Raw genomic sequence first — 19,175 nt, 5'->3', positions numbered from 1 at the left:
AGCATTTATTTCTTTGACTAGGGTAACCATCATGTCCCCTCAAGCATTTAATGCTCCTTATCTCTCCTCTCAAGCCTCCTCATGGTGACACTTGTCAACATGGGATTGGGTTGAAAGTCTCACATGGATTGAATATCTTTCAATCCTAACCCTTGTTAAGATTGTTCAATCTTAACCCTTCATTTCCCCATTTCTTCTATAAATAGAACCCTTCTCCTCAAGCAAAAAAGGAAGCATTAGAGTATTGTTGTTATACTGGCATTAGCATAGAGCTTTCTCATAGCATCACTATCTACAGTTGCATAGCATTTGCTTATCATATTCAACCATCTTGAATCTCCATATGGCATCCATGGCTAGTGCTAAAAGCTGAGAGCTACACTCATTTGGGACTTGGAGAGGAGAGGAACAAGGGAGGAGCAACTATGAGCATCTTGATTAGCTATTTTATTCTATGTTTATATGCTTTCTATTTCATGCTTAATATCTCTCTTGATATGCCTGTTTAGGATAATCTTTTGTTGCTAACACTAACATTTGTTTCTTGTGCTCTTGTGTGTGTTGCCATCAAACAGATTTTCTAATCCTTTTTGCAGAGCATCAATATCAAATATGCTTTTGAAATGTTTTATAAGATTCTCTCTACCTCGGAGGATAATGAAGCTTCGAAAGATGCTAGAAATAGATGTAGTAGCATTATCCCAAAAATGATCTCTGAGAATGAAGCTCTCCTTCTCAAGACCAAAATCTCTATGGAAGAAATTGTTGATGCCATTAAGGCTCTCAAGTATAATAAGGCCCCAAGCCCTGATGGACTCCCTGTTGAATTCTACAAAACTAATATTGAGTGGGTCACCAAAGACCTCTATGACATATACACTGAAGCACTTGATAATGGCACCCTTGGGGAGTCCATCAATAGGGGCATTGTTAAACTTATCCCAAAAGATGGGGACAAATCCCTCATAAAAAAATGGAGGCCAATTACCCTCCTTAATGTCTCCTATAAAATCCTGGCCAAAGCCCTAGCTTCTCGCCTTGAGAAAATTCTTCCCAAGTTCATCTGCTCTACCCAAATAGGATTCATTAAAGGTAGGTATATCTTGGAGAATCTTGTCACTAGCTGGGAATCTATGGAATGGGCCAAGACCTCTAATCAAGATATTGTCATGTTCCTTGCTGACTTTGAGAAATCCTATGACAGGGTGGAATGGGACTTCATCCTCATGATGCTCAAAGCCTTTGGCTTTCCTAGCGAGTTCTATAATTATGTCTAAATCCTCCTCAAAGATGCCTCTGCCCTGATTGAAATTAATGGGACTCTCTCTGCCTATTCCTCTTTCTAGATCTATTAGGCAGGGTTGCCCTCTTGCCCTATTCTACCTCCTAAGATATGACACCCTATCTCCTATAGTTCATGGCATTAAGATGTCAGATGACTGTGAATTGCTCAACATTCAGTTTGCTGATGATACCTCCCTCTTCCTGGAACTCTCTAGACATAACATTGACTCCCTCAATCAAAAACTTGCAACCTTTGGTAGAGCCTCTGGTGCTCGTATCTCCAACTCAAAATCTATTCTACTTGGGTGGAAAGAGGAACCCCTGGACTGGCTTCAGCAGTCTGGATATTCATGGGGAGGACCCAATAAAATAGTCAGATACCTTGGTATCCCTTTTTTTGTCTCTCCCTCTCTCAAAGATATGTGGATTTGGGTCAAAGAAAAGATTGATTAAAAAATTAACAAATGGAACAATAGGGTTCTCTCTCTGGCTGGTAGGATCCAAGTTTGCCAGAAAATCCTTTCTTCCTATAGTATATACTACTCCTCTATCTGGATGTTCAGTAACTACCAAATCTTTGAAATCCAAAAATCTATTAGACGCTTCCTTTGGTCTGATGGCAAGGGTAAAAGAAAGGCCCATGTGGTCAAATGGATCTAGTGCCACATAGACAAGAAACTGGGTGGGCTAGGTCTTAAGGATCTCAGAACGCAAAGGAATATCCCTTGCTGCCAAATGGATATTTCATTCTTTGGAAGGACAAGAACCCTAGAAGATTCTTGTCAGAAATAACATACAAAATGTTGTCCCCAAGTTTGCCAAATCTTGGAAAGCCCTCCCCTTTAGTGATCTGGTAGTAGGCGGTTTCTTTGTGTCTGTCCAAAGTACTTGGGTGTTTAAGTCCATCTAGAAAGCCTGGGAGCATGTGCGTAAGCTTATTGTCAACTCTAATATTGACTGTAATAACACTTTGGTATTAAGTGTCTTATGGACATCTTGGAACATGATAATCTCATCAGCTGGGAGGACCTTAATAATGAGTATGGCCTCCCTGCCTCGTATAAGAGAACCTACAATATGATTAAAAATGCTTGTGCTTGTCTGAATATTCCTAGGAACACTGATGTAGATGCTCACAGATACCTCTCGTTCCTATGGAAGGATGGCTCTCCCCTCTCCAAGATCAAAGCCAATTCTATTTACAAACTGCTCAATTATGACATCTCGGTGATCGATCATGTTAATTCCCTTTGGTATGTTGACCTTAATACCTCTGACTGGCAGAAAATGTTTGAGAAACTATGGAAGTCTCCTATCCCCCCTAAGATAAAATGCTTTAGGTGGCAACTAATGTTGGATAGACTGCCTATTAGGAATAACTCTGTTGCTTTCGACCTATGCTCTGTCCATAGGAAGCTTGAGACTGCATGACACATTTTTTTCGATTGCATTTTTGCCCGAGAAGTCTGGCTAATGTTTGGAATCTCCCTTATTGAACATGTATGTACTCTTGATATTATTTATGGTTTCATTTGTGGCCTTAAGAAGGATGCTAACCTATTATGGAAAATTCTCTCTTCTTTCATACTTTGGTTAATTTGGAAATTTCGAAATGAGGAAAAGTTCCAAGGTACTGATAGGTCTCTTACTGGGTTTTTTAAAAAACTCACACGTTATAAAATCGTTGTGCAGATATGCTTTTTGATGAATGTCAAAAGGGAAAAGTTGCTGAATTTTCTTAGGGATGGTCGTGCAACCATGTTTGTCTATGAGATGAAGGATGGCTTTGAATGGGCTAGAGTTGCGAAAAACCAGACTACCTTCGATGATGCACTAAAGAAGCTGATCAAGGAACTCAGGGATAACATAGGTCCCTACTTTGACAAGCTCGAGATGTTTACCCAGATCCTAGATCGGAAGAAGGTGGTATGGATGGAAGGCCCACAAGGCTAGACCACGTGGTTGGAAAATCAGGATGAGATTCTCCACTAGGTGTTTAGAAAATGTTTAGTAGATGATTATGGATGACTGTATATACTTTCCTTCGTGACACTTTTTGGTAGGTGGATGACTGTATATGTTCAGTCGGTTAGTCTCTCTGACCTTACTGCGTGATGGTTGAGGCTCTGCCTCCCATACTCTTTTTTGTATAAACTCTCCATATTTTGGTCTCTCGATTCTTAATACAAAAAAAATAGAACATCATACAATAGAACATCAATAGTTTAGTTTTGATATAGCTAAGTTAGACCATTGTCAGCATAAGAGAGACTCCAAGCGAACAAACAATGAGGCTTCACTAAAAAGCAAGTGTAAGAGCTTCACCTAACCCTAAGAGTACTGCCCAAGTTCTAAAACATATGATGCTATTAAATTTGCAAGGTTATAGGATTGATCTCGATTGTGACTATAGGAATTACACACTTGATTTCTTTCATGGGTATGTACGGTTCCAAGCCATTTGACAAATGATGATCATCATATACTACCACTGCCATGCGTACAACAAACTTTAATTTCTTTAGGTGACAGGCGTTATGTAACAACATGGGAACTCTTGCATACCCACCACTATCATTCTCCAGGACATCATCTGTGTTACTCTCCCTCTTTCTCTTCCTACCGGTTGTTTCCTTCTAAAAAACATATTGCAGGTACTCTGACTCGTCATGTTGCTTTGTTGACACTATTTTCCACATCTGCTCTACTCATTAAAAACACATTCGAGAAGAATATTGTTGCAGGTTTCTTTGTTTGTCACGGTAATGCACCTATGGTTCAATTTCAAACCCTATTCCTCCTATTCAATATATACACACAAATCCATCAGACATTTTTCTTAGGAGAGCATACATGATAAAAATCAAAGAGGAAGTTGCAAACAAGAAATAAATTCACTTACTTCTATAGAAGTGTAGACACAGTTGTAGTGGGGTATGGAGGGAGGGAGGTAGAGAAGAAGAGAAAGAGGGATGGGGTATGGAGGAAGGGAGAAGGGGAGAGAGTGAGAGAGAGAGGGATGGGTATGGAGGAAGGGAGAAGGGGAGAGAGGGAGGGATGGGGTATGGAGGAAGGGAGAAGGGAAGAGAGGGAGAATGAGAGGGGGAGAGAGGGGGAGAGAGGGAGAAAGAAATAGAGAGGCACCTTGTATGTGTTTGAGAGGGGGAGACAATACATTTATATGTGTATATATATACTTAATATATTATATATTATTATATACATATATATATATATACTTAATATATTATATATTATTATATACACACATATATAAATATTATATATTATATGTATATACACATATTATATATACAATATCATATTATACAATAGTGCGTACGCGTTGTTTATAGTAAAAAGAGTGAGTATGCGCTTCTTACACAATAAGTGCTATGGTTTGGAAGTTTGATTTCCCTCCATTTCTCTCATTTTTGACATGTTTTATTTTATCAACTTTGTCATCATCAGGTTTACACTTCATCAAGTGGGTATTTCTAAAATTGCCACCATATTTTCACCCATCTTCTGAGCTTTCTAACCATATAATTTTTTTAAAATTTGAACAACAATAACATATTATTATTGAATTTCTTTTACGAGTGTCTCCATAGTTCTCACTGACATAGGTGCACCATTTTTTTAATAACTTTTGATATACTTAGCCAAAATTTTTTTTAAATTACATATTATTGTAGTGCACTTGATTCTTTACAATTTAAAAAAAAAATTGTATTTTTGATTTGTTTAGTGCAACTTATGCTTCGCTCACAAACAAATACCTAATTTTCAAGATGTGCTCCATTGGAAAAATCATTAAAAAAAAATAGTCAACAAAAAATTGCAAAAAAATACACATCTTCTAGTGCTCACTCTTAAGTATCTTTCCCCCAAAGGATTTGTCAAAATACTAAATCTAACTATAACTTTTTTGATGTGCACGTCAGACACTATGTTATGTTTTTCAGAAAAAATCAGGGTCTATTTTTCGTGCGCGAAGGATTTGATCCCCTTATTCTTATCCAATTTTGAAAATGTTTAGTAGTTTGGAAACTAGATTCAGATTGCTACAATATTTATTGTTTGATTATCTTCATATCTTGAGTGGATGACTTTCAAATTTTTCCTCCAAGTTTAGGTTCACCTGATTTCAGAAAAAAAGTTTCCGCTTATACCCCCCTTTTTGACCACCATATTTGTGCACTTACCCTAAGGTCCATAAATTTGTAAGTCCTGCTCCTCACACTAAAAAGGGTCACATAGTCCAACAAAGCCATCGTGATGATCATAGACAAGTCTCTCACCATGAATAGGAATGCGCAATAAACGCCATATATACTCTAAGGTAATGGATGCCTCACCAGTAGGAAGATGGAAGGAACACATCTCGGAATGCCATCGCTCTACCAAAGTTGTAATCAAGGCCCTTTTGGCCGTAACCTCTGGCAAATGTAAAACATAATATAGTTCAAGATGTCGAATATGTGCAATCTCCTCCTCAAGTAAATCAACATGAAGATCAAGTCCCCGGGTCTGCTTTGTCGGCAGTATAACACTCCAATATTCTCCTGTACGGAGAAAATATTGAAGATGTCAGATATCGTATAATGAGATTACAAGAAATTATCAAACGCATGACAAAAAAATTCAATATACAACGAATGCGTAATGTTTAACACATGTGTTACATTTTACACTAACACGTTACAGTTAATGCTTATGCGTGACATTTAACATGAATGCATGAACATATGAGCTAATGCGTAAACAAATTAGCATATGTGTGACAACTACAACCTATGCAATACACTTAAGCTCTTGCGGTACATTTAGGGTGAATGCGTAACACTTACTGCTAATGTGTTAAAATCGACATGCGAAAGCGTAATGATTGAAAACTAGGTCTCTGGAAAATTTTCAAAAAAATAGCAAAAAACAGGCAAAAATTTAGAAAAATACCATGCTACGAGTCCCCAGAGGTCTTTGATAAGAACTTACTCAGTCAAACAAGTGCATTCACGCCCTATAGCCAGCCATGATGATCAAATACTCGCAGGAAAACACAAAACTCGCAAGGATTTCCATGAACTCGCCACAATGCAAATGAGCAAAATAAAAGCTAAATTCTTTATTTATAGCTCAAAATTAGGGTTTTTTACCACTTCGACGCCCGTGGTCCCTTCCAACTTCAAACAACTTGCAGGCTACTCAAATGATCTCAAAATTGCATGAAACTTCACATGATTGCTCATTATACCGATATAAAAAATATGGTCTCAATTTTTGAATTTTTTGACCACCTTTTTCGAGGGGGCATATTTACACTATACAGTGATACCAAGGCATACTGGGGCAATTTTTTTTGTTTTCTTTGAAACAATGCCATTCTGACTTTGTCTCAAAGAGGGGCAAATGTAGACACCTAAAAATGTCTGATTGATCATGTACTAATTATTCGTCTAGTTGATTAAATAATTCTTTAATTATTTAGTTAGGTAAATTAATTCTATTCTTCGATTTCATATTTCCTCGCCATCTTACTAATTATCCTATTTTCTATTCTATCATCATTTAATCATTTTCTAATGTTAATTAAATATTTTGTTTAATTAATTTTGATTAATTCCCCAATTTAAATAATCTTTATTATTTAAATAAATTCCATTTTTAATTTCTATCTCTGTTCAGTTAATCAATTATCATCAACCCCCTTCCAAATATTAATTATTAAATTAATTATGATTTAATTCCTTTAATTCAAATAATCTTTATTATCTAATTAAAATCCATTTCTAAATAATTAAATAGTTTCTTTAAATTATTTAATTAACTCATTAATTCTTCCAATTCTTTTAAATTCAAATTAATTCTTTTAAGTTCATATTCTTCTAATTTCTTCTAATTTCGAATACATGTGCATGATTAAAAAAATCAAATTGAAAATCAAAATCAAGTTCTAAATATATTTAAATAACAAATTGAATTAAATCTCATGCAAAGATTAAATTAAAAATCAAAGTCAAAGTGCAAGCACATGCTAAATTAATTAATTCAATTATCTTTCCAATTCCTATTTCTATTTTCCACTTTTCTTTATTACAAAAAAAGCTTTCAATCAGTTAACTATTCCATCTATTTTAATTGATCATTTCAATTAAGTGATTAATTACATCATTTCTTTAATTCTTTTCAATCATTCTTTTTCTATCTTTTAGTTAGCTTTTTCTAAATAAAGCTTTCTTTGTCATCAATCAAATATCCTCCAATCATTCTTTTTCATCCCTCATCTAGCTTTTTCTCAATTAGTTAACTCAATTAATATATTCAATCTATTATGTTTCACCTTCAAATCAATAGTTCAACAATCAATCAACATGTGAGCTCACCTGAGTTCCACCTCTTGATCAATATGTTCCACCTTTCAATCAATCATCTCCAATAGTCTATAAATTGAGCATTCAATTTCCATTTTCAAAATCACGAACTTTGAATCTTTGTGTTAGTTGCAGGTTGCCACCACAATATCTGAGAGCCATCATACCACAAAGAAGAGAAGAACAATGGAAGCTATATGCGATCATGGAATAGGGAGTTTTAACTGATTATTTTGCATTCATATTGTTTGGTTGTATTATTTCGTTGGTTTATTTAGGATTCTTTGATTAGATAGGGATTCGTGATTTCCCTCTGTTTCTAATTGATTTGATAGATGAATTTTGCATACAACACTTCCCACTCATTATGCACCTTAATCCTAACCCAAAATAGGGTGGGACCAGGGAGAAGTTCCTTGGTCCTCACTGGGACCAAGAAGCAGGGCCTTGGTCCTCCCTAAAATGACCCCTTTTTAAACCCATTTTAGCATTTCAACTTTGAGTGGGATCCCCCTCTCCATGTCGGCTCATGTCAGAAAATTATCCAATTTTACCTATGGGCAAGTATATAAAAAGGTTTTCTCCTCTCATTTACAAGCAAACACACACATCTGGCAATTAAGAAAGCATAAATGAGATCAAGCATTCAAGAGAAATTGAGCATTTTCAGTTTTCCTTCAAGCCTTGGAGCAACAATAAAGTCAATATTCAAGCATTGAAAAATACATCATTCATCCATCTTTATTGAATACTTCATAAACCCTAGTTCCGTGTGGAGGCAAACAAAACTTCACAAGGAGGTATCATCATTCAATTTTCAGTCATAATTCTGCATTTCCCTCAAAGAGAGAATCTTTCATTATAGTCATTTCAATTACATTTATTTAAATTATATAGTTAATTCCAAAACTAGGGTTTGACCTAAGGAAAGCCCCTATTCCCAACCTTTTTACCTTCTTTTTGTGTGTAGGAAACATGTACGGAACTGCGATCTTTAGACTAAGAATTATTTTCAAAGATGAGTCAACCCTTTTTGGCATGCGAAAAGTAGGGCCAAGGTTCCCACCTCCTTGGTCCCGACATTTTTGTAGCATTTTAGAGGATCAAATCTAAATCTGCATATATTGCTCAGATTCAGGTGCATGCAAAAATCCCATGTCTGTAGCTCACCGTTTTCTCAATCTTACCTTCATTTTTTAGCACTTTACCTTAATTCAGCATTTCATCTTACAAAAGAGGAAACCCCAAAATTTAATCTCAATACATTCAGTATTCAGTCCTTGTCTAATTTGTGATTGAATCTAGTGGATTCCCTTCCTCTTTTGAATGTAATGTCCCAAGTGAAAAATTAAAGGGTTTTTTCTCTCTTGGGTGGAAACCCTAAAAGCAATTTCCACATTACAATAGAAGAAAATAAAGATTTTGAATACAAAAAGGAAATATGGAGATGATAAGGAGTTTTTGGTCCAAATATGGGTATCTCAACCAAGGATGCTAGTGTGGCACATAAACATCTATGTGATGTGTCGTATTATAGACTATGATAGAGAATACTCAAAATATGGAGAGAACCCAACTCCGTGTTTTGGATAACTTGCAAAACCCATGAGTCAAAAATGTGATAGCAAATACTAGATAATAAATATAAAAAATAATTAATAGAATTGAAATAAATAAAACATAAACAAACCCTTATGTGACTGAATATCTCTAAGAAACTTGCACACAAAAAGAAGAGGAAAAATGTTTGGTGTTGTTTGGAGACTTGCCTTAGTCAAGTCAATTTTTTTGTGTTTCCTCCTCCATAATAACCTAATAGATAGATAGATAAAAGAAAAATTGATAGATAAATGATAAACAATTTAAAAGATGAGGGATGTGATGAATCCCAAGCTGGTCAAAGACATAAGAGAGATATTACCAAAAAGGCTTGAGGAAGCCAAGAGAGTTGTGTGAGACTTTTGTGAGAGTTTGAGAGTGTTCTAGCAAGCTATAGGAAGCTATCCAACTTAGACAAACAGAGAGATGGGAAAGACAAGAGAATGTAAGAGAGGATCAAAGATTTTTATTTTGAAAGATAATAAGATGTTTCTACCAACCTAGGTAGGTGATAAGTGTCAAAATTCTCAAAACTAACATTTGAAGTTAATATGTCATAAGATGCTAGCACGACATCAATAATGCTTGCACCCTTTCACATTGTAGTCATTCACAATAATTAAATAAGATTACAAGAAACCATATGTACAATACACAAACCCTAATTATCTCACAAAATAAATAGATGCCCAAATTTTTATTAATATCAAAATGGAATAAAATAACTTCAATAAATATATAAAAATGTAAGTTGAATAAGGAACTAAGCTCTAGAGATATGCATAATAGACTTGTATTCATCCCAATCATGTCATGGAAAAGGAAAATTCAAATCAAGAAGATATTCTTAGTGACACCACACTTATACTAGAATGCACATATAATCATCACTATGCAACTCTATGATTAATGAAAAAAAATATTCAATCTATAATTCATAGATATAGTAATCAATGTAGATGTAGCATATATTTAATTTGAATTGACTCGATTTTGACTGATGAAGGTATGATATTTAAGCTTGTCAGTATATTGTATTGCTCTTAAAATCAACATTGTGATACATCTATAAAAAAGATAACTTACCTTTGTGAAGTTTACTTGTTATATATTACATTCTTCCTATTGCCATGCTCTTCTTCCCACCTACCAGTTGCTCAGAAATACACAATTATTATAGGATCCAAATGAAATTTTTTCCTGCTAGTAATTGTTAGATTTAGCTGTGAAGCCACCCAATATCAAAATGACTGAAGGAATGCAAGATTGAATCTTGAGATGAACAAAACTTAGTAGTCCCTTAGCATTGAACTAGACTCATAATCAACTGAGCTAGTGACCTTAGCATAGGAAGAGGTGAGGGTTGTTTATATAACAAAATATACCTTGTGTCCCCATCCTAACCATTCTAATATAAACTAATGTGTAAAAAAAAAAAAATCCCTAACATAGGAGAAAGTAAAAACCTAAACTAGAATACCCCCGCTTAAGCATACCTTAGTGGTGCAGGGGCACCTAGCCATGCTTGTAAAAAATGGTCAATTAATGAGTTTTGGTATTTTGAGCCATTGTGGCATTGTAATATGGTCATAATGGACCTTCTAAGCTCTGATACTAATTCATGCAAATGGGTTAAATTTCACAACCAACATTCCATTCTTACCCTCTTCAAGTTAAGGTCCCTTCACAATGGCAATATGCTTCATTGGCTACAAACACCAATTTTTTTTCTTCAGGGATTCAAGTTCTTGACCAGACCATGGAGACATATCAAACCAAGTAAAAACAACATGAATGTACTAAAAAAATCCTCTAATACTTCTGGTCACTCCAATTTGTATACATTTTACATAAACTGTCCTAATACTAGTAGCCCTCGCAAATGACAAAACTGGGCATAACCTTTGATATCAATAAGATACACAAATTGTTTACATATTTAGATACTCTTTTGGGTATTAAAAAACATATAAAAAACTTGGCTATAATTGTTTTGAAACACATCAATAAAAAATGGTCTGGTAATCTACCCTTTAGGTCTAATTACAACAACAGATCGGGTTTTTTAGATATAACTTTCACTATAGGATCCATATCAGAAATATAAAACCATTTTAAGATACCCACTTTTAAGTTTTACAACATACATAAAAATTGGATAGGGTTTATTTGGAACATAATCCTCAAAAATAGACTATTACGCTGGAAAAACTTAGTTTCTAAATAGGGTGACTGGAAAGGTTCAACCATTAGACAATTTAAAAGACATTTTATTTTGACTTGATAAGAATGATTTTTTTTTAATTCAATTATATTTCCAACCATATAATATTCAAACCCTCATCATGTTTGTACAGGCCGTACTGAGCAAAAGAGCAACAAATGTTTGGAAAAAAGCAGAGAAAAATGAGGTTTCTTATTCATTTCATCTTCAAAATCATCCTCACGCATTCCTCCACACTTAACCACGTAAAAATGATTCACAAGGGCCTATTTATAACTTCCTATACCCCTTCTAACTTTTCTAAGTACCTCTTTATAACTTTGTCTCTTCAACTTCTCATTTTGTGATTTTGAAACTTTAAATTTTTTCCACGGCAATATTTTTTACAATATTACAAAATATGTGTGGAGGTGGCAAAAGCGAGATTGGGTGACTAGGACCTAATCCTACTTTTTCCAACACATTGGGAATACAAAAGAGCCTAGGGAGATAGCTCACTTTGGCTACTTCTTGTGAGAAACAGAGAGCCAAGGATTACCTCTTAGGGTTTCTATTCCTCTTGTTGCAAATGATGAGAAAAACTAGGGTTTGAATGATCAACTAGACTAGGAGATCAAGAATGAAGCATAAATGAACTCGGAGTTGAACAAACCTATAGATCTGAAACTGAGATACTGAAAGCGTGAAAGGGGGAGGATTATGGATGTGTAATTGATGCTACAAATTGAACAAAAATGACCAAGACCGGGGTGCCACGCCACTATCCCTGATGGACTAACAGATAATTGTAACTAAGAAATTGCAAATCTGAGATCCTAAAGCTGCAACCTATCAAATTTCACTACAAAGGGGAGGGACCAGGGCACCATGCCCCTGTCCTTGATATTTTTTTGCATTTTTAAGACTTCTGGGTGGTGTTGATGCCTTTTCTAGATCTGAAACTACCCCAGGATGCCTGTTTCTGCACCTGCAACTGAAAAGGGAAGGTTTGGGTGGTAGTCCCAAAGGGAGAGATATTGCCACTAGATATCCTATTACTCTTCAATGTCTTGAAGGCTCCTAATTGATGATGAACGCTCAATGAAATATTGTTGAATGTTGTTGAATGTTATTGAAGACTCCACATAGGCTTCTCTTTCATTACATAGAAGGCTCCTTATGCTTGCTTTGCTGAAAACTCCCTTAGATTAGATAGATCTTAGTTGCCTTCAAATGAAGAAATGGAGCTCTTATGTATGAAACCCTAGATCTTAATTTTGACTTAATTTTGCCTTTAGGCTAATCTAGAAATTGAATTTCCAACCAATATTTTGGGGTTAAGCATTATAATATCACATAATTGTGGTCCCGAAATTTCAGGGAAAAAGATGAGGACCATGTGCGTTCTCGCCATGGTCCGATCAACTTTTCACCAAATTTTTAAGGTCCTTATATATGATGATATTAGAGAGAATCCCAAATTTTTAGCTGATTTCAAGGTATTTTGATGAGTGAAATCGATCCTTAAAGGTCGAAATAAGACATAATTAGGGTTTATGATTAAATGGTTTATTGAAGGAATAAAATAAAAAGAGGAACACTTAGGGCAAAGGGCCCAATTTTATAATGTATGAAGTGATGAAATATGACTTTATATTTAATTAAATTAATTAATTAAATGCTTAAAGGCAAATTATAAATGCAAGATGTAAGACACACTAAGGCGGGTGCTAACCTAAGTGTGAAATTTTACCACCCTAGCAAGGGTGTACAATTTATGACACTACATTTAGCCCCCACTGCAGTGGTCATATGACACTACGTGCATATTCAAGCTAAATTAAATAAAAGTAAACATTCATGAAAAAGGATATATCCACAAGTTGTCGGATGAAGCCCCCAACGATATCTGCAGTACACAGTTAGGATCCGCACCCTACAAAAACACATGTTAGATAAAATCACAAAATCACCTAAATTCTTACTAAGGAAGGTGATGAAAATTCAAGAGTAGCTATATGCCCCCCTATTTCAGCTTGCTAATTTTAGTGAGTTGAAACATGGTATCATGTTTACCACATCGAATTGTGAAATAATATTGATGATAGATGCTCACAAGAAGATTTGATACAAGATCAAAAACTAATGGAGAATCATTTGGTAAGAAAGAGAACTAAGCCTCAATTCCAACACAACAAAGAGTGTAAGGATTTGAGAGCTATCTAACACAAGATGAAAGATTAAAATGGAGACAAATGCAAAGAGAAGGAAAAGGAGATAGAAAGCATTAATGCACACTTTAGTGATGCATGAGAAGAGAAAAGGAACCATGGACATCTCACCCTAAAACTAGGTGATCCACGGAGAGGACATGGAAAAATAGCCCCCAGAGTCTGTCTAGGTAATCCATGCAAGGGAGGAGAGTGAGAACATTGTTAGTTCCACTCAACCTCGTGCATGTGTGTGCAAGTAGAACAAGGATACCTACCTTTGTCACCAAGAAGATATCAATCATGCAATAATTTCATATATCCAAACAAGAGAGGGAATACTCTTCAAGAAAGGATAAGATAGTTGAAAAGAGATATCTTTCTATATAAGTGTAAAGGAGATCCTTGGAGAAGAAGAGATATTTGTTCAAAATACATCTACCTTCAAGAGAATTTGTCTTAGACAAATATAACATCTTCTATAATGAATGAATGCAAGAGTTTTGAAAAGATCAAAGGATTGAGATAACATCAAAGAGAGATTATTTATAGCAACACTCTTCTAAAAGAAGGCAAGAGATCCTCATCAATGATATGCACGTGCACAAGATAAAAGGTTTTATTATTAAAGATACTACTCAATGAAGAAAATAAATTGATGAATGATCAAAGACTTTCAACACCAAGGAGGAGGTCCCAATTAAGGATATGTACTTAAGATCCCCATTAGGGATGCTTGTTCCAATATGAGAGAAGGAATTCAAATATGAATACACATCTACAATCAATAAGAAATCCTTATAGAAGACACTACTTTGCAAAGGGGAAATTTTCATCTTGAGAAGGAGAGATGTTTGAAACCACTCTTGCCCCCCATATATATAGCGAGAGGAGATGAGATAGAAATAGGCTATTATGTTGCTTTCAAAAAAGTATGATTGCACGTGAAATTGTACCATCATGAATGACAATGAGCCCCCAGTAAGTGAGCTACCAATGTCACATAATGATGAGCAACATAATATCCATTAATGTTATTTAAAGACATGATAGATTGAATGAGGTATTTGAATATGACATGTTAAATTCTTTAGAAAGAGAATTTTAAAGTCTTTAGAAAGAGAATTTTATAGGAGAAGAATAGGCCACTAAGTCATACTTCTCTTGCACACAAGAAATATTAGGAGAGGGATAAGTGTAACTCATTAGAGCCTCATTCCTAGAAGAAGGGATTTTAAAATGAGTAGAAGATAAAGTCTCATAAGGGGGATTAGAAATATCTTGAGGAGATTCATAAAGAGATTTGTTCATCACCAAGATTTCCTTATGAGGGGGATGAGTGTTGAAATAAGTAAAAGATTATTTAATTGAGGTGAGGTCATCATCAGTACTAAATATAGCATTCACGTTGAGATATGGTCTTTTAGATTCTTTGGTGGGCTTAGAAGGATTATATCGAAGACCAAATGAGGCTTCATGTGTATTATGTTCTAAAATAACTTTAATTACTTGTTCATTTGTGCCACAACCATTGCCATCATAGCCACTCTTAGCTAAAATGTGAAAACCAGGACCATAAAGGGATGCCAAATCAGAAAGAGATGGTGATGCCCCATAGGTCTCAGTGCTATATGAATTAGAGGAAGGATTTGAAGACTCATTTGAATTAGAAGAAGCCACAAAGTGATTACTTAGTTGTTTAAAAAAAGAGGTTTCTCTTTAGGTTCCTCCTTAGATTTATCCTTCTTAGTCTTAGATCCTTTCCAAGATACTCTATATTATCCTACAAATGTAGGGTTAAAGTCTAGAGATCCCCAATCATCATTTAGCACTTCGAGAGAGAAAAGATATCCTTGGGAGGATATTCCAATTGAGTAGGAGAATCAGGAGTACTATAAGGAACACCATCATTAAAGGAAATAGATGTATTTGAATAAGTAGAAGGATTGGAAGAAGAATGGGAAGTAGTTGAACAAGAAGATCCAGATTTTAATGGTTCTTGAGGTTTGGCAGCAAATAAGGTGTATGTCATATTATTATAACTGAATTTGACTTGCCTATGCAAAGTTGAGGGGACAACTTGCATGCTATGAATCCAAGGTCTCCCTAATAGAAGGTTATATGTCAAATTACCAGACATAACATGAATAGGTGTAGGTAAAACAATAGGACCTACCCTAACATGCAAGGTTATGACACCTAGACATTGTTTAGCAACATTATCAAAGCCTCGAATGGAAAGAGAAGTGGGTTTGATGAGAGAATGATCCATATTAATATTATTAAATAAGTCCACACCACAAACATTAAGGTCAAATCCATTATCGACAAGGGTTCGTCTTATAGCACTATCATGGATAATAACCACAATCATAAGAGGATCATATTGATTTTGGATTTCAGGAGAAGTTAACTCATCTTGTGTGAATACAATTTGAGCTTTGGATTTGTTTTTAGGATGAATCAAAGTGGACATGTTATTAGGTATCACTATAGGTGGGACGTCTAAGTTTTTAAAAGCATCTTGTAACATCCCATGATAAGCAGTTGAAGTTTGAACCAAATCCTAAATAGAAATCTTAGCAGGAGTGGCCTTAAGTTGTTCAATGAGATCATACTCCTTGGTAATATTTGATATAAGAGGTGCTTGTGGAAGGGTAGGTTGAAAGGGAGGAAATGAAGCTAGGATAACTGGAGGAGGACTAGGTCACCTATTTTTTATTGTGTTGTAAGTATGAGCAACCGTATTATAACTATCTCTAGTAATTTTCTTAGCATATTAATAAGGGCTCTTAGTAGGATAACCTCCTTGCACAATAATAATAGGTTTCTTAGGAGTGAAAAAATAATCCTTACCATAACCACCTTGAACTACTAAGATAGGCTTACGTGGGGAATTTTGAGAAGGACAAGGACCTTGAACTGTGAAGAGGGATTTATTAGGTGTTTCATTCACATGTATCAAATTGATTGAGGATGGTTTAGGAATATCAAAGGTTTCCTTAGAAGAAGAATCAACAAGATTGTTGGAAGAATTGTTGATAGTCTTTCCTTGCACTAAAATTTTATCATGGATAGGATCAATTTTAGGAGGGAGACTAGAAGTAGGCATTGACGTTTTAGGAAAGGTCATATCATCCTCTATCACCAAAGGATCTACGTGGGGAATAAAATCTCTAGGAGAAGGATCAAAATTACTCTTTAAAGTCTCACCTTTGAGAGGGAGATCCTTGAAAGAGATGTCAACAATCTTACCATGAACTAGGTTATCCTTTTGAGTAGAACCAATTTGAGGAGAGGGAGATGCTTTATTTTTAGAGGGAGAATGATTAAGATTCATGTAAGGTGAGATGCTATCAAGGGAGTTATCAATCATGATTTTATCCCCTTTGGATACGATTCTCTCATGAGGTAGAGAATAATAAAAACCTTCTTCTAATGGTTCATCCCAAATAGTGAGGTCATTAGGAAAAGTATTAGAAATATCTTGCACAAAGATGTCCTTATTGCTATTGCCAATTTTGGGAGAAGGGATAACATTGTTCATTAATTCTTAATCCTTAGGAAGGAGAGAATTACTACATGTATTTAAATCATCCTCTTTCCTCAAAATGTCTTCAATAGGATCTTTAGGGGAGAGAGCATTAAGGAAATTAATTATGGCTTCATCTTCTTTCTCTAAGGCATCTTTAGGGGTCAGACAAACTTTAAGATAAGGGCAAGCATTTCTCATTAATGCATCATCTCTAGTGGGAATTTTGTTGGAATCAAAAGAGAAAATGCCATCACTAGGAAAATTAGGGACAATACCAGATTCTTGCATAAAATTAACCTCATGAGGGGAGTATTCTTTAGGAGGGTGATGGACATATCTCTCCAAAGATTCAGGCTTAGGAAGGAGATCTTTGGAAGAAGTGTTCATAACCTCTTGTTGTACTAACATGCCCCCATTGGTAAGACCAAGTTTAGGAGAAGATAAGTCAATGTATATCAACACCTTTTCACCTAGGGAGGCATCATATAAGGAAGGTAAAGTAACATTAAGAAAGGTGTTCATGTTATCATCCTCTTCCTCTAAGATAGCTAGATGGGAAGGGCACATTTTAGGAGAATTGTCAGGATCACTCTTCAAATCTTCATCCTTAGAGCATGGGAGAGTTTTGAAGGGATTGGTAATAACTCTTTTAGGAACTAAGATGTTGTCATAGATAGGAGGAGGTTCTTTAAGAGATGGAAAAATTGAAACAAGGGAAGCTAACCCATTATCACATTTATGAAATGAATGCATCATGACAAAAAAATTTCCTCATAACACATACAAAATAGAAGGAAATGTTCAATTTTAACCAATGCAAGCACTCTAAATGTTGATTTAGAAAAAAAAAATTATGAGTGAAATGTGTTCCAAAATCATATCTGAAATTAATGATCCAAATTAAGCTATCCACAAGTTCAATTTTGAATTAAAAAATTAGGGTTTCAAAAAAATTAACCTCTAAATTTTGAAATTTGCAAGGAATTGAAACTTGTAAATGTTGATTTGAATTTGAAATAGAAAAAAAACTCAGATCTGAGAACATAAATCTGAATTAAAGAAGATTGGATTCACATCAAGCTCACCAAAATATGGAGGCGGGAAAAGTGAGATCGAGTGACTAGGACCTAATCCCACTTTTTCCAACACATTGGGAATACAAAAGAGCCTAGGGAGATAGCTCACTTTGACTACTTCTTGTGAGAAAGAGAGAGCCAAGGATTACCTATTAGGGTTTCTATTCCTCTTATTGCAAATGATGAGAAAAACTAGGGTTTGAATGATCAACTAGACTAGGAGATAAAGAATAAAGCATAAATGAGCTCAGAATTGAACAAACCTACAGATCTGAAACTGAGATACTGAAAGCATGAAAGGGGGAGGATTTTGGATGTGTACTTGATGTTGCAAATTGAAAAAAACTGACCAGGACTAGGGTGCCACGCCATTGTCCCTGATGGATTGACAGAGAGCTATAACTGATAAACTGCAAATTTGAGATCCTGAAGCTGCAACCTATCAAATTTCACTTCAAAGTGGAGGGACCAGGGTGCCACAACTCTATCCTGGGCAGAACCAGGGTGCCATGCCCCTATCCTTGGTATTTTTTTGCACTTTTGAGACTTTTGGGTGGTGTTGATGCCTTTTCCAGATCTGAAACTGCCTTTCGATGCTTATTTCTGCCCCTGCAACTGAAAAGGGAAGGTTTGGGTGGCAATCCCAAAGGGAGAGATATTGCCACTAGATCTCCTATTACTCTTCAATGTCTTCAAGGATCCTAATTAATGATGAATTCTTAATGAAATGTTGTTGAATATTGTTGAATGTTGTTGAATGTTGTTGAAGACTCCACATAGGCTTCTCTTTCACTACATAAAAGGCTCCTTATGCTTGCTTTGCTGAAAACTCCCATAGATTAGATAGATCTTAGTTGCCTTCTATAAACACCTAAAATTGTCCAATCTACTTTA

Source organism: Cryptomeria japonica, chromosome 6, assembly GCF_030272615.1.
Source record: "Cryptomeria japonica chromosome 6, Sugi_1.0, whole genome shotgun sequence".
NCBI classification, from domain to species: Eukaryota; Viridiplantae; Streptophyta; class Pinopsida; order Cupressales; family Cupressaceae; genus Cryptomeria; species Cryptomeria japonica.
The sequence above is the reverse complement of the archived record's forward strand: the minus strand, read 5'-3'. Positions refer to the sequence as shown.